Raw genomic sequence first — 12,116 nt, forward strand, 5'->3', positions numbered from 1 at the left:
ATCACAAGTGGTATTCCCCAGGGCTCAGTGTTGGGGCTGGTCCTGTTCAATATCTTCATTGATGATCTGGATGAGGGGATTGAGTGCACCCTCAGTAAGTTTGCAGATGACACCAAGTTGGGTGGAAGTGTCGGTCTGCTGGAGGGTAGGAAGGCCCTACAGAGGGACCTGGAAAGGCTGGATCGATGGGCTGGGGCCAACTGTATGAGATTCAACAAGGCTAAGTGCCAGGTCCTGCACTGGGGTCACAACAACCCCATGCAATGCTACAGGCTGGGGGAGGAGTGGCTGGAGAGCTGCCTGATGGAAAAGGACCTGGGGGTGTTGGTTGACAGCCGCCTGAACATGAGCCAGCAGTATGCTCAGGTGGCCAAGAGGGCCAATGGCATCCTGGCTTGTATCAGGAATAGTGTAGCCAGCAGGACCAGGGAGGTGATAGTGCCCCTGTACTTGGCACTGGTGAGGCTGCACCTCGAGTACTGTGTTCAATTTTGGGCCCCTCACTACAGCAAGGACATCGAGGTGCTGGAGCGTGTCCAGAGAAGGGCAACAAAGTTGGTGAAGGGTCTAGAGCACAAGTCTTATGAGGAGTGGCTGAGGGAGCTGGGGTTGTTTAGTCTGGAGAAGAGGAGGCTGAGGGGAGATCTTACTGCTCTCTACAACTACCTGAAAGGAGGTTGTAGCGAGGTGGGGGTCGGTCTCTTCTCCCAAGTAACAAGCGATAGGATGAGAGAAAATGGCCTCAAGCTGTGCCAGGGGAAGTTTAGGTTGGATATTAGGAAAAACTTCTTCACTGAAAGGGTAGTCAGGCATTGGAACAGGCTGCCCAGGGAAGTGGTTGAGTCTCCATCCCTGGAGGTATTTAAAAGAAGGGTAGACGTGGTGCTCGAGGACATGGTTTAGTGGTACACTTGGCAGTGCTAGGTTAATGGTTGGACTTAATGATCTTAAGGGTCTTTTCCAACCTTAACAATTCTATGATTCTATGATCCAGCGATCCAGCCACTTTCTTATCCACCGAGTGGTCCATTCATCAAATCCATGTCTCTCCATAATTTAGAGACAAGGATGTCATGCGGGACAGTGTCAAATGCTTTGCACAAGTCCAGGTAGATGACATCTGTTGCTCTTCCCTTATCCACCAACGCTGTAACCCTGTCGTAGAAGGCCACGAAATTTGTGAGGCACAATTTGCCTTTAGTGAAGCCATATGGGCTGTCACCAATCACCTCCTTATTTTCCATGTGCTTTAGCATAGTTTCCAGGAGAATCGGCTCCATGATCTTGCCAGGCACAGAGGTGAGGCTGACTGGCCTGTAGTTCCCCAGATCTTCCATTTTTCCCTTTTTAAAAATGGCGGTTACGTAAAGAACATGTCTTTAACGTCAATAGTTGTCATAATAGGGTGTGCTTGCTCTTGAATGGCAGCTATGAGCTCGGCAATGTTCGGTACAGCGGCTGTTAATGAGCCGGTGTTGGCATTCAGCCTCCGGTAATCTCTTGTTAACCTCTATTTGCCGTTTGGTTTTTGGACCAGCCATACCAGGAAGTTAAAGGGGGAGTGAGTGGGAACTATAATGCCCTGCCCCTTTAAGTCCTCCAGCACTGGCACGATTCGGTCCCTAGCTCCTGTCGGTAGCGGGTAGGGTTTTACCTTTGTCAGTTTGGAAGGGGGGAGGGCAGGCGGCATTTGCAACAGGTGCACCCCCGCGCTGGGGGCTTCGGCCAACTGCCTGATCTGGGGGACGCCGAAAGAGCACGAGTTTCCCTGGACGTCGCGCCACTGTCTGCCCTTTAAAATGTCTATGCCTAAGAGATTCATTTGAAAAGATCCTATGGCCACCATAGTATTAGCAGGGCCGTCCTCTCCTGGTAACCATAGTGACACTGGGGTCATAGGTACCGATTGTGTTTTTCCCAGAGCATTTAAAACAATCAGGTTTCTAGAGGGAACCGAGATCCCGCATCGTTCCGCTTCTGTTCGCCTTAGTGCAGTAATTTGTGCGCCCGTGTCGATTAAAAAGGTTACCGGTCTTTTCTTTGGTCCTACCGCTACCGTAAGTGGTAAGTCTCCCTTTGCATTGCAGGTGAGTTGTCTTATGAACATCCGCCCTCCCCCTCACCTTCAGGGGGCAGAGGTTTTAGTTTTCCGCCGCCTTTTCTTCCCCTGGCTGGTTTCTCCCCAGAGTTTATGAGGGGTGGGGTGCTAGGTGTTGGCCTCGAAATGGCCCCTTGCTCTGACCATCTCCGCACGAGCTGCTCCAATTTCTTGGTTGGGAGCCCATCCATTAAATCTCGGGGAGCGCCTTTCTGGAGCCCCAACTGCCACAGTCCCTGCAGACTCAGGGGTTTTTCTTTCCCAGTTGGGTCCCGGCCGCTCCCAAGGGGTGACTGCCACCCACTAACTCGTTCTGCCACCCGCACAGCCCTGGTCTCGGTTCTTTGGGGTGGTCCACTAACAGGGCTGTATTTCCTCCCGAAATCAATTAACTCCTGAGCTACCTCCCCCCATGGCCATACTTTCTTCCCTGGCCGCTGGTAGTCGGGGTCATTATCCCCTCCTGAGCAGCTGCAATCCCTTCTTCCCTGGGGGTGTTATAAATCCTCTCTTGCACTGGATCCCAATAGGTTTCAGGGAGTCGGGAAGTCCCCGTATCAGGGGAGTCATTCTCTCTGGGTCTACAGGCATTAACATTGGGGAGCCCAGGTTGGGCTTGAGCTCCCGGTCATACATCATCTGAAGGCACGCCGCCTTTTGCACACTCTCTACTAATTGATCTACCGTGCCCATTATAGCTAAGGGGTCTCCCCTCTCCAAGGCGCTCAACCCCCCTGCCCAGTATGCGGCTCTCTGGGTCAACAGCCATGGGGCGCGGCGATCGCCTGTAGTTAAAAACACGCCCGGACCCCAATACCCTTCCGCCTCCTTTTCTGACAGTAAGATCCCATCCCCTGCTGACAAAGACACTCTCCACAAGTACTCAGTCTCCGATTCCTTTGTAGTCCTCACAAAGTCCTTTCTCAGCTTTGCTAATTCAGTTGCGGTAAACGGGACCTCTTTAGTGATAACTTGGGGACGATTGTCACCCTCGTCCTCATACACGTACTCCGTTTTGATCAGTGGATACATGTTGGGGGGGGGGCTCTCTACGGTCTCTTTGGCTCTTTGCAAATCCCCCTGGGGGTAAATCTGCCATATCCTCTTCTCCGCGAGCATTGTTTCTACCCCCGGTGGTGTATCCGCTTCCCTTAAAAGTTGATTTCTCAACTCATTTTTTAATATCTCATTTTGGCACCTCTCCTTCTCCAACTTTTCCTGCAGGGTTTTTATTACCACCTGCAGGGAGTTCACCACCATATCCGTCTGACAAGACCTCTGCTTTCTCTCCGCCGCCGCGGCAGTCAGACTCGCTCCCAACACTGCACAAATTATAGCCTTTCCCTTCCCCCTCTTAACCTTAGCTTCCTTCTGCAATATTCTTATTCTATCCACCACACTCTGCAACTGAAACCAGTGTTCCCTTGCCCAGTCTTGTCCCTGGGGTGAGGGGCGAGAGCGGTGCGCCTCCAAAAGGTCATACAATTTCTCTGTCCCTTCATGCAGCGAAAGCACATGGTCACAAACATCGACTGCCTTTTGGGCGGCCATCACCTACAAAGGGGATATCATCCTGAGAGGGTCACGCTTCAGTATCCAGGTTTCCCCTGTGCGCTCCCAGGAGGCCAAAACATAAACTAATACCCAAAAATTCCTACAAAGCGGGGTGTCGTCCTGAGAGGGTCCCGCCTTAAAGTCCACGTTCCCCCTGTACGCTCCCAGGAGGCCAAACCGTACACTAGTATGTAAGTTATGAACAAAGAAGAACCAACATTCACTCTGTCCTCACGCTTCGTTCATCTCTGGCTGCTTCCCTCACGGGAGAGCAGAACCGCAGATCAGAACTCCGCACTCGCTTTGTACTTGCTCGTCGTACATCTTGTTCACACACAATCACACACCACACCACAACAAGGTAGTACGGTGCTCTTGTCTCAGGGGATCCTGTCCGTGATGCCAATTAAATGTCCTGATCCAATGTTGGGGGAGGTTTCAATACGATCCCAAGGATGAGATTAAGACGCAAACAAGGTCAAATGCCGTACAACCCTTTGACTTTATTTTGGTGAACAAAAGGGTGAGGACCGGGTAGGGAGGCGGTGGAAAGAATGGGGGGGGAGAAAAGGGAGAGAGGGAAAAAGAGCAAGAGAGTGGGCGAGAGAAAGAGAGAGGAAGAGCGTGCTCAGGCAGGTGAGGAGAGGGCCACATGGGGGAACCAGCTACCACCACCCCGAGTCCGGCGATGTCTCGTCGCTGGGCTTTCTATGTCCAGCCAGTCCAGCCTCTGTGTCCAGGTTTCAAAGTGTCCACAGGAGCAGGTTCCAAGGGATGCACAGGGCAGGAGGAGAAGCCCCGCCAAAAGGCGCACGCGGTCCTTTTATAGGGCCATGCACATGCGCAGAACGTGTCTGCGTACGTGCAGTTCGTGCTTCTGCTTTTCGCACCCTGGTCTCCGCTTTTCGCGCTCTGGTCTCTCCGCAGGCGTCCTGTGGCGGTTTCATCAGGGGCTGGATGTCGAAGCCAGAAGATGGCAGTGTAACGGCAATGTCGAGGCAGTTCTGGTTCCATAACAGTCTTTGACACAGGGCCAGCTCGATTGGCAGATCCCCTAGTGTTGACTAACCAGGTGGCCTTTGCTAAATGTGTATCCCAATGTTTGAATGTCCCACCACCCATTGGTCTTGGTGTAGTCTTTAACAGTCCATTGTATCATTCGATTTTTCCGGAGGCTGGTGCATGATAGGGGATGTGATATACCCACTCAATGCCACGGTCTTTGGCCCAGGTGTCTGTGAGGTTGTTTCAGAAATGAGTTCCGTATCTGACTCAATTATTTCTGGGGTGCCATGTCGCCATAGGACTTGCTTTTCAAGGCCCAGGATAGTGTTCCAGGCAGTGGCATGGGGCACGGGATATTATTTCCAGCCATCCGGTGGTTGCTTCCACCATTGTAAGCACATGGTGCTTGCCTTGGCGGGTTTGTGGGAGTGTGATATAACCAATCTGCCAGGCCTCCCCATATTTATATTTCACCCATCATCCTCCATACCAGAGAGGCTTGAACCGCTTGGCTTGCTTGATTGCAGTGCAAGTTTCACATTCATGGATAACCTGTGCAATAGTGTCCATGGTTAAGTCCACCCCTCGATCACGAGCCCGTCTATATGTTGCATCTCTTCCTTGATGGCCTGAGGTGTCACGGGCCCACCGAGCTAGAAATAATTCACCCTTATGTTGCCAGTCCAGATCCACCTGAGCCACTTCAATCTTAGCAGCCTGATCCACTTGCTGATTGTTTTGATGTTCTTCAGTGGCCTGACTCTTGGGTATGTGAGCATCTATGTGACGTACTTTTACAACTAGGTTCTCTACCTGGACAGCAATATCTTGCCACAACGAGGCAGCCCAGATGGGTTTGCCTCTGCGATGCCAGTTGCTCTGCTTCCATTGCTGTAACCACCCCCACAGGGCATTTGCCACCGTCCATGAGTCAGTACAGAGATAGAGCATTTGCCACTTTTCTCATCGAGCAACATCTAAAGCCAGCTGGATGGCTTTCACCTCTGCAAACTGACTCAATTCACCTTCTCCTTCAGCAGTTTCTGCAACTTGTCGTATAGGACTCCATACAGCAGCTTTCCACCTCTGATGCTTCCCCACAAGACGACAGGACCCATCGGTGAACAGGGCATATTGCTTCTCATTTTCTGGTAGTTTATTATACGGTGGGGCTTCCTCAGCACACGTCACCTCCTCCTCTGGCGATATTCCGAAATCTTTCCCTTCTCGCCAGTCCATGATCAGTTCCAAGATTACAGGGTGACTGGGGTTTCCTATTCGAGCCCGTTGAGTGATGAGCGCAACCCACTTACTCCATGTAGCATCAGTTGCATGGTGTGTACAGGGGATCCTCCCTTTGAACATCCAGCCCAGCACGGGCAGTTGGGGTGCCAGGAGGAGCTGTGCTTCAGTATCAACCACTTCCGAAGAGGCTCGAACCCCTTCATATGCTGCTGATATCTCTTTTTCAGTTGCAGTATAGCCAGCCTCGGATCCTCTGTATCCCTGACTCCAAAACCCTAGGGTTCAACCTCGAGTCTCCCCTGGTGCTTTATGCCAGAGGCTCCAGGTAGGGCCGTTCTCCCCGGCTGCGGTGTAGAGCACATTTTTTACATCTTGTCCTGCCCAGACTGGCCCAAGGGCTACTGCATGAACTATCTCCTGTTTAATTTGTTCAAAGGCTTGTCGTTGCTCAGGGCCCCATTTGAAATCGTTCTTCTTCCGGGTCACTTGATAGAGAGGGCTTACGAGGAGACTGTAATTTGGACTATGCATTCTCCAAAAACCCACAATGCCTAAGGAAGCTTGTGTTTGCTTTTTGCTGGTTGGTGGAGACATGGCTGTTATTTTGTTGATTACATCCATTGGGATCTGATGACATCCATCTTGCCATTTTATTCCTAAAAACCGGATCTCCTGTGCAGTTCCCTTGACTTTAACTTTATTTTATGGCAAAGCTGGCCTCCAGAAGGATTTGGACTATTTTCTTCCCTTTCTTAAATCTTCTGCTGCTGTGTTGTGACCACACGATGATGCCATCAAGGTATTGCAGGTGTTCCGGAGCCCCACCCTGTTCCAATGTAGTCTGGATCAGTCCATGGCAAATGGTGGGGCTGTGTTTCCACCCCTGGGGCAGTCGATTCCAGGTGTACTGGATGCCCCTCCAAGTGAAAGCAAACTGTGGCCTGCAGTCTGCTGCCAAAGGGATTGAGAAAAACGCATTAGCGATGTCAATGGTGGCATACCACTTGGCTGCCTTTGATTCCAATTCGTATTGAAATTCTAGCATGTCCAGCATGGCAGCGCTCAGTGGCGGCGTGACTTCGTTCAGGCCCCAATAGTCTACTGTTAACTCCAGTCTCCATTAGACTTTCGCATTGGCCATATGGGACTGTTAAAAGGTGAGCGAGTCTTGCTGATCACTCCTTGGCTCTCCAGTCAACAAATCAACTTATGGATGGGAATCAGGGAGTCTCTGTTGGTGCGATATTGCCGCCGGTGCACCATTGTGGTAGCAATTGGTACCTGTTGTTCTTTGACCCTCAGCAGCCCCACAATAGAACGGTCCTTTGAGAGACCGGGCAGGGTAGACAGCTGTTTAATTTCCTCCGTCTCCAAGGCAGCTATGCCAAAAGCCCACCGGTACCCTTTCGGGTCCTTGAAATACCCTCTCCTGAGGTAGTCTATGCCAAGGATGCATGGAGCCTCTGGGCCAGTCACAATGGGATGCTTCTGCCATTTGTTCCCAGTTAGGCTCACTTCAGCCTCCAATACAGTCAGCTCTTGGGATCCCTCTGTCACTCCAGAAATACAGATGGGTTCTGCCCCTTTGTAGCTTGATGGCATTAAGGTACACTGTGCACCGGTGTCTACTAAAGCCTTATACTCCTGTGGGTCTGATGTGCCAGGCCATTGAATCCACACAGTCCAGTACACCCAATTGTCCCTTTCCTCCACCTGGGTGGAGGCAGGCCCCTCTAGTCCTGGTCATAGCATTTGTTACTCACTTCTTGTAAATGTGAATCAAAAATCCCTTTATCAAGATCGGAAACAAAATCAGCCCTCCTACTCTGTCTGGGGAACTGCTCACTGGAAACTGGAGCAGCAATTTTCCTGGGAGAACCACCTTTTGTAGTTGTCTTTCCTTGCAACTCATGTACCCGTGCCTCTAGGGTCGAGGTAGATTTCCCATCCCACTTCCTCATGTCCTTTCCGTGGTCACACAGATAAAACCACAGGGTGGCCCATGGTGTGTATCCACTATATCTTCTCTCTTGAGCAGAGGGACACTTAGTCCTAGTGGCTGAGATATTGGTCTGTACAGGTGAGGAGCAGGATATATCCTCTTCAAGTTGCTGGACCTTCTGGGACAGTTTCTCCACAGCTGAGACGCAGTCCTGCAGCGAGGAAGAGAGACTCTCTTTGTATTGTCGGAGTTGGCTAGCTATTTCATCCACCGTTGGTCCCTCTTCATCTTTCCAGGTCATTATTGCCAATGAGTTTGCGTGTGATGATAGTGCGCTCCATACAAACTTCCGCCACATGGGTCGTGTGCACTGGACTTCATCTGGATCTTTGGATAACTGCTCATTGTCCAGGTCATTATAAATCACCTCCAGCACAGCTAATTCCCTCAGGTACTGGATACCTCTCTCCATGGTGATCCACTTGCCTGGGTGACATATAACATCTTCCTTGAAGGGGTACCTTTCCTTCATGCCTGACAGGAGTCGCCTCCAGATGCTGAGGGCTTTTGCCCCTTTTCCTGTCGCTTTGTCAATGCCCCCTTCCCTAGAAAGGGATCCCAGCTGTTTGGCTTCCCTACCCTCTAATTCCAGGCTACTGGCCCTGTTATCCCAGCATCAGAGCAGCCAGGTGACGATGTGCTCACCTGGACGATGACAAAAATCTTTTTGCATATCTCGCAGCTCACTCAGGGACAGGGATCAAGTGGTTACCATCTCATTTATGGCTTCTGCCTCTTCCTCCTCCTGTTCTCGTGATGGCCCTGGCTCATCATCAGCCCTTACTAAATGAGCTGATCTTCTTGTGTATTTTTTCTTCTGTACAGGAGCAAGTGATACTGGCACGGGTTGGTTCTCTGGTTCAACCACAGCGCCTGTCGTAGGGGCTGGCGCAGCCGCGGGGGCTGGCACAGGGGCTGGCACAGCCGCAGCGTCTGTCATTTTGTCGTCAGATCCAGAGACCTTCTCTTCCCTTTGAGGGTTCTGAATAGTGTTGAATAGGGCTCGGTAGGCATGGGCCAGGCCACAGAACGTTGCAGTGATTCGTGTCTCTCTGGAGTTGCCAAGGTGACAACATACTTTTTCCAAATACTTTACTAGTTTTTCAGGATTCTGCACTTGTTCAGGGGTGAAGTTCCAAAACATTGGAGGTGCCCGCTGTCCTAGGTACTTGCCCATTCTCTCCCACACACCCTGCCACTCATAACTATCCAGCCTTGGAGCAGATCTCTGGATGATATTCTTAAACTGCTTATTAACCTTAGACAAAACTGAAACAATATTCCCAAGAACTACCAACAGATATATCTTAACTACCCAAGGATGTTCAAGATACTGAAAAGTTGTTGTAATGAAGGAGGAGACATCACAGAAGAAAGCAATGAAGGTGCCATTGCGTATTTCCTCCATAAAAAACCTCTCAGAGGAAGAGGTGTAATTGCTAATTGTCTCCATGAGGTGCTACCCGAAGTACAGTAATGGCTTCACTACAGAACCCAAATGTCAACTATTCATTTCATTAGCTCTTATTAAAGCATGTTTTATACCAACACTTTTATGGATATATATATTGAATGTATGTTATATATCTTTATGTATGTATATATACATACTTATATGAATATACATATATAAACTGTATCTAGGTATAAATAAAAAATACAGACACGTTTTTACACTCCTTTATATATATATATATATATTTTTGTCTCTCCATAAATATATGTGTAAATATATATATGTAGTGCTGTGGTCAGATGTCCATCTGATGTTGTACCAGCTCAGGGTCCCCAGCATCAGACAGAACATAAGATTTTATAACTTGCTATTGCCTTTTCTGGGATATTAATTCTTCCTGAGAGTGTTAGTGCCTTTCATGTTGGGATCCAAAATCACCATTCTCCTCGGGCAAAACACCCCAAATAATTTAACAAAACAGAAAACCCAGTTTGTATGGGGAGATGATGAAAAAGCCACTTTTGAACAGGCTAAACATGCTGTCTCCCATGTTGTTATGTTAGGTCCCAGTCAACCTCACAAAACTTTGTAAGTCTTAGTATCAGGTGATGATACAGCACCTTGGAGTTTGTGGCAAAGAGGGAAGGGGAGGCAATACAAGTGCAGAATGATGGGCAGTGCATAAGGGATGAGCCATAGGGGTTAGTAAGTGACAAGTGGACAACTGGACAGTACCATTGTGGAGTCAGGACTCATGGAAGCACAAGGCAAAAAAAATACGGGAATTCAAACCTGTGGGCTTGACAAGTTGATGCTCATGTCACCAAGGTGTTGAGGAAGAGAGGGACCACAGAGGGACCAGAGAGGAACACTGAAAGGCCTGTGGTTACTTATCCAGTGGATAGGCCCACCTGCCTGCATCCAGCCAGACAATGGGTCTCATTTTAGAGGCCAAATGGCCCAACAGTGGGCAGCCGAGCACAAAGGACACAGGGTACATCATATACCTATCACCCCAGAGGAGAGGATTTAATGGAACAGACCAATGCCTTATTAAAAGAGTAGATGCATGCACAGCTCCCCTCTCGCACTCTTCATAACTGGCCAACTGTGCTATTACAGGTTGTAAAGAATTTGAATAGTAAAGCATGCTTCCAAGGCTATACCTCCTTTCCTAGCATCTTCTGCTGGGACATCAGCACTATGAGGTACAGTCCAGGATGCTGACAGAGCCCAATGACCCCTCAAAAATCAGAGGTAAATGCAAACACGAGACTCTTCAAGGGACACTCATCCCTGCAGATGGGACACATGGACCAGAAGCCACGTACTTAATCCTAAAGGAGCAAGCAGACACCCCTCATTACATGTCTGAACTTATGCTGTATGTAAAATAAGTCTTTGTTTTATCTCATGCAGAACTGCTATGTGGAGACTCACAGTATTGCTTTTGATCTCTGCATGCTGTATATCAGTGAACATGAAGTGCCGGACATCTCTGCCCTCCAGCAGCACCAAAGCTCCTCTTCATCTACGACATCACATAACTGGACTGTTTGGTGAAACCACCAAACCTTAGGGTATGTGGGACTAGGGGTGGAACCTGATGGCACAACATCTCTGATGGTCCTAGCTCCAAGGTGACTGCTATCCTACACTTATTCTCACAATCAATATTTATTACTCTTGTATTATTAATTTTAGTAATTGTTTTTTTGTAAAATAATCTTTCTAGTAGCCAAAAAAACTTACTGGTATAATCTGCAACTTACGGTATCTGTAGGAAAGGTCAACTGTATGTGGATCAAGGGGTGGAAGTTAGTCATCCTGACCGGAAGATCATTGTACATCGAGGAGTTAGTGATCCACGGAACAGCTGACCTGGGTTGGCCCAAGCCCGTGCTGTGCTGTACGGTGCTGCACATACAGCCTGGCCTTCAGGCCATGCTGTGCTGCACACAGCCCTTGGCCACAGGCTGAACTCAGCCAGCTAATTGTAACGAGGAGCCTGTCGTCAGCTCCCACTCGGTAGCGGCGATTACACCACCTGCGTGGCCTTGCTTTTATCTAAGAGTGCAGCAACAAGTTCTCATGTGAACGTCCTTTTTGTTTGACAGTAGAAATGATGAATAGAAATGTTGTCTTGTAAGAAAATCCTATAAAAGCTCAAAAGACCGCAGCGCTGGGTAACCTTTCCACCGATGGGATCTGTACGGTGTGCTTCGTTGGAGCCCCATCCAATGCTGCACAACTCGAGGCTCCCAGCATCTGGAGGGATGTGAGATTATCTATACTATCCTGTTTTTTGTTATAGTGTTAGCTCCAATAAACATCATTTTAAGCGATACTTTACTAGAGTCTGAGTGCTTTTCTTACTGGCATCATAATGAACCAGCACCTCCTGGTGCCAAGACATTAAGGTGTTTTTCCAGAAGCAAGTCTGTAGTTTTAAAAATCATTCAGATTAACCACAATGATACTACATCTTCTGCCTTTCTGTGAACCAAGTACTAACTGACAAAAAATCTTCTTGGAACCTTTCGTGTCATTCAGCCTGTAAAATGTTTTGTGCTCTTTTAAAGGCTTTATCACTTCTCTGATCCCCTTCCAAAGGCCAATCAAATAACATGTCATTTTCTGTTCATCTTTATCATTCAGTCAGTGGATCCGGCACCTCTTGCCTCCCACTGCTCTCACTGTCTGAACAATTTTTCCATCTGCTTGAGGAATGGAAGACAGTGAAAAAAAAGAATTCC

At 49.0% G+C, this 12,116-nt stretch overlaps 1 pseudogene; it reads right to left on the minus strand.

Moving 5' to 3' along the window:
* Window positions 1-682: 682 nt before the first annotated feature.
* On the minus strand, window positions 683-4,140 carry LOC148054700 (uncharacterized; annotated as a pseudogene).
* Window positions 4,141-12,116: the final 7,976 nt, after the last annotated feature.

This window comes from Nipponia nippon, unplaced genomic scaffold (genome assembly GCF_047370975.1).
Source record: "Nipponia nippon isolate SJK-2023a ecotype South Korea unplaced genomic scaffold, ASM4737097v1 scaffold_3, whole genome shotgun sequence".
NCBI classification, from domain to species: Eukaryota; Metazoa; Chordata; class Aves; order Pelecaniformes; family Threskiornithidae; genus Nipponia; species Nipponia nippon.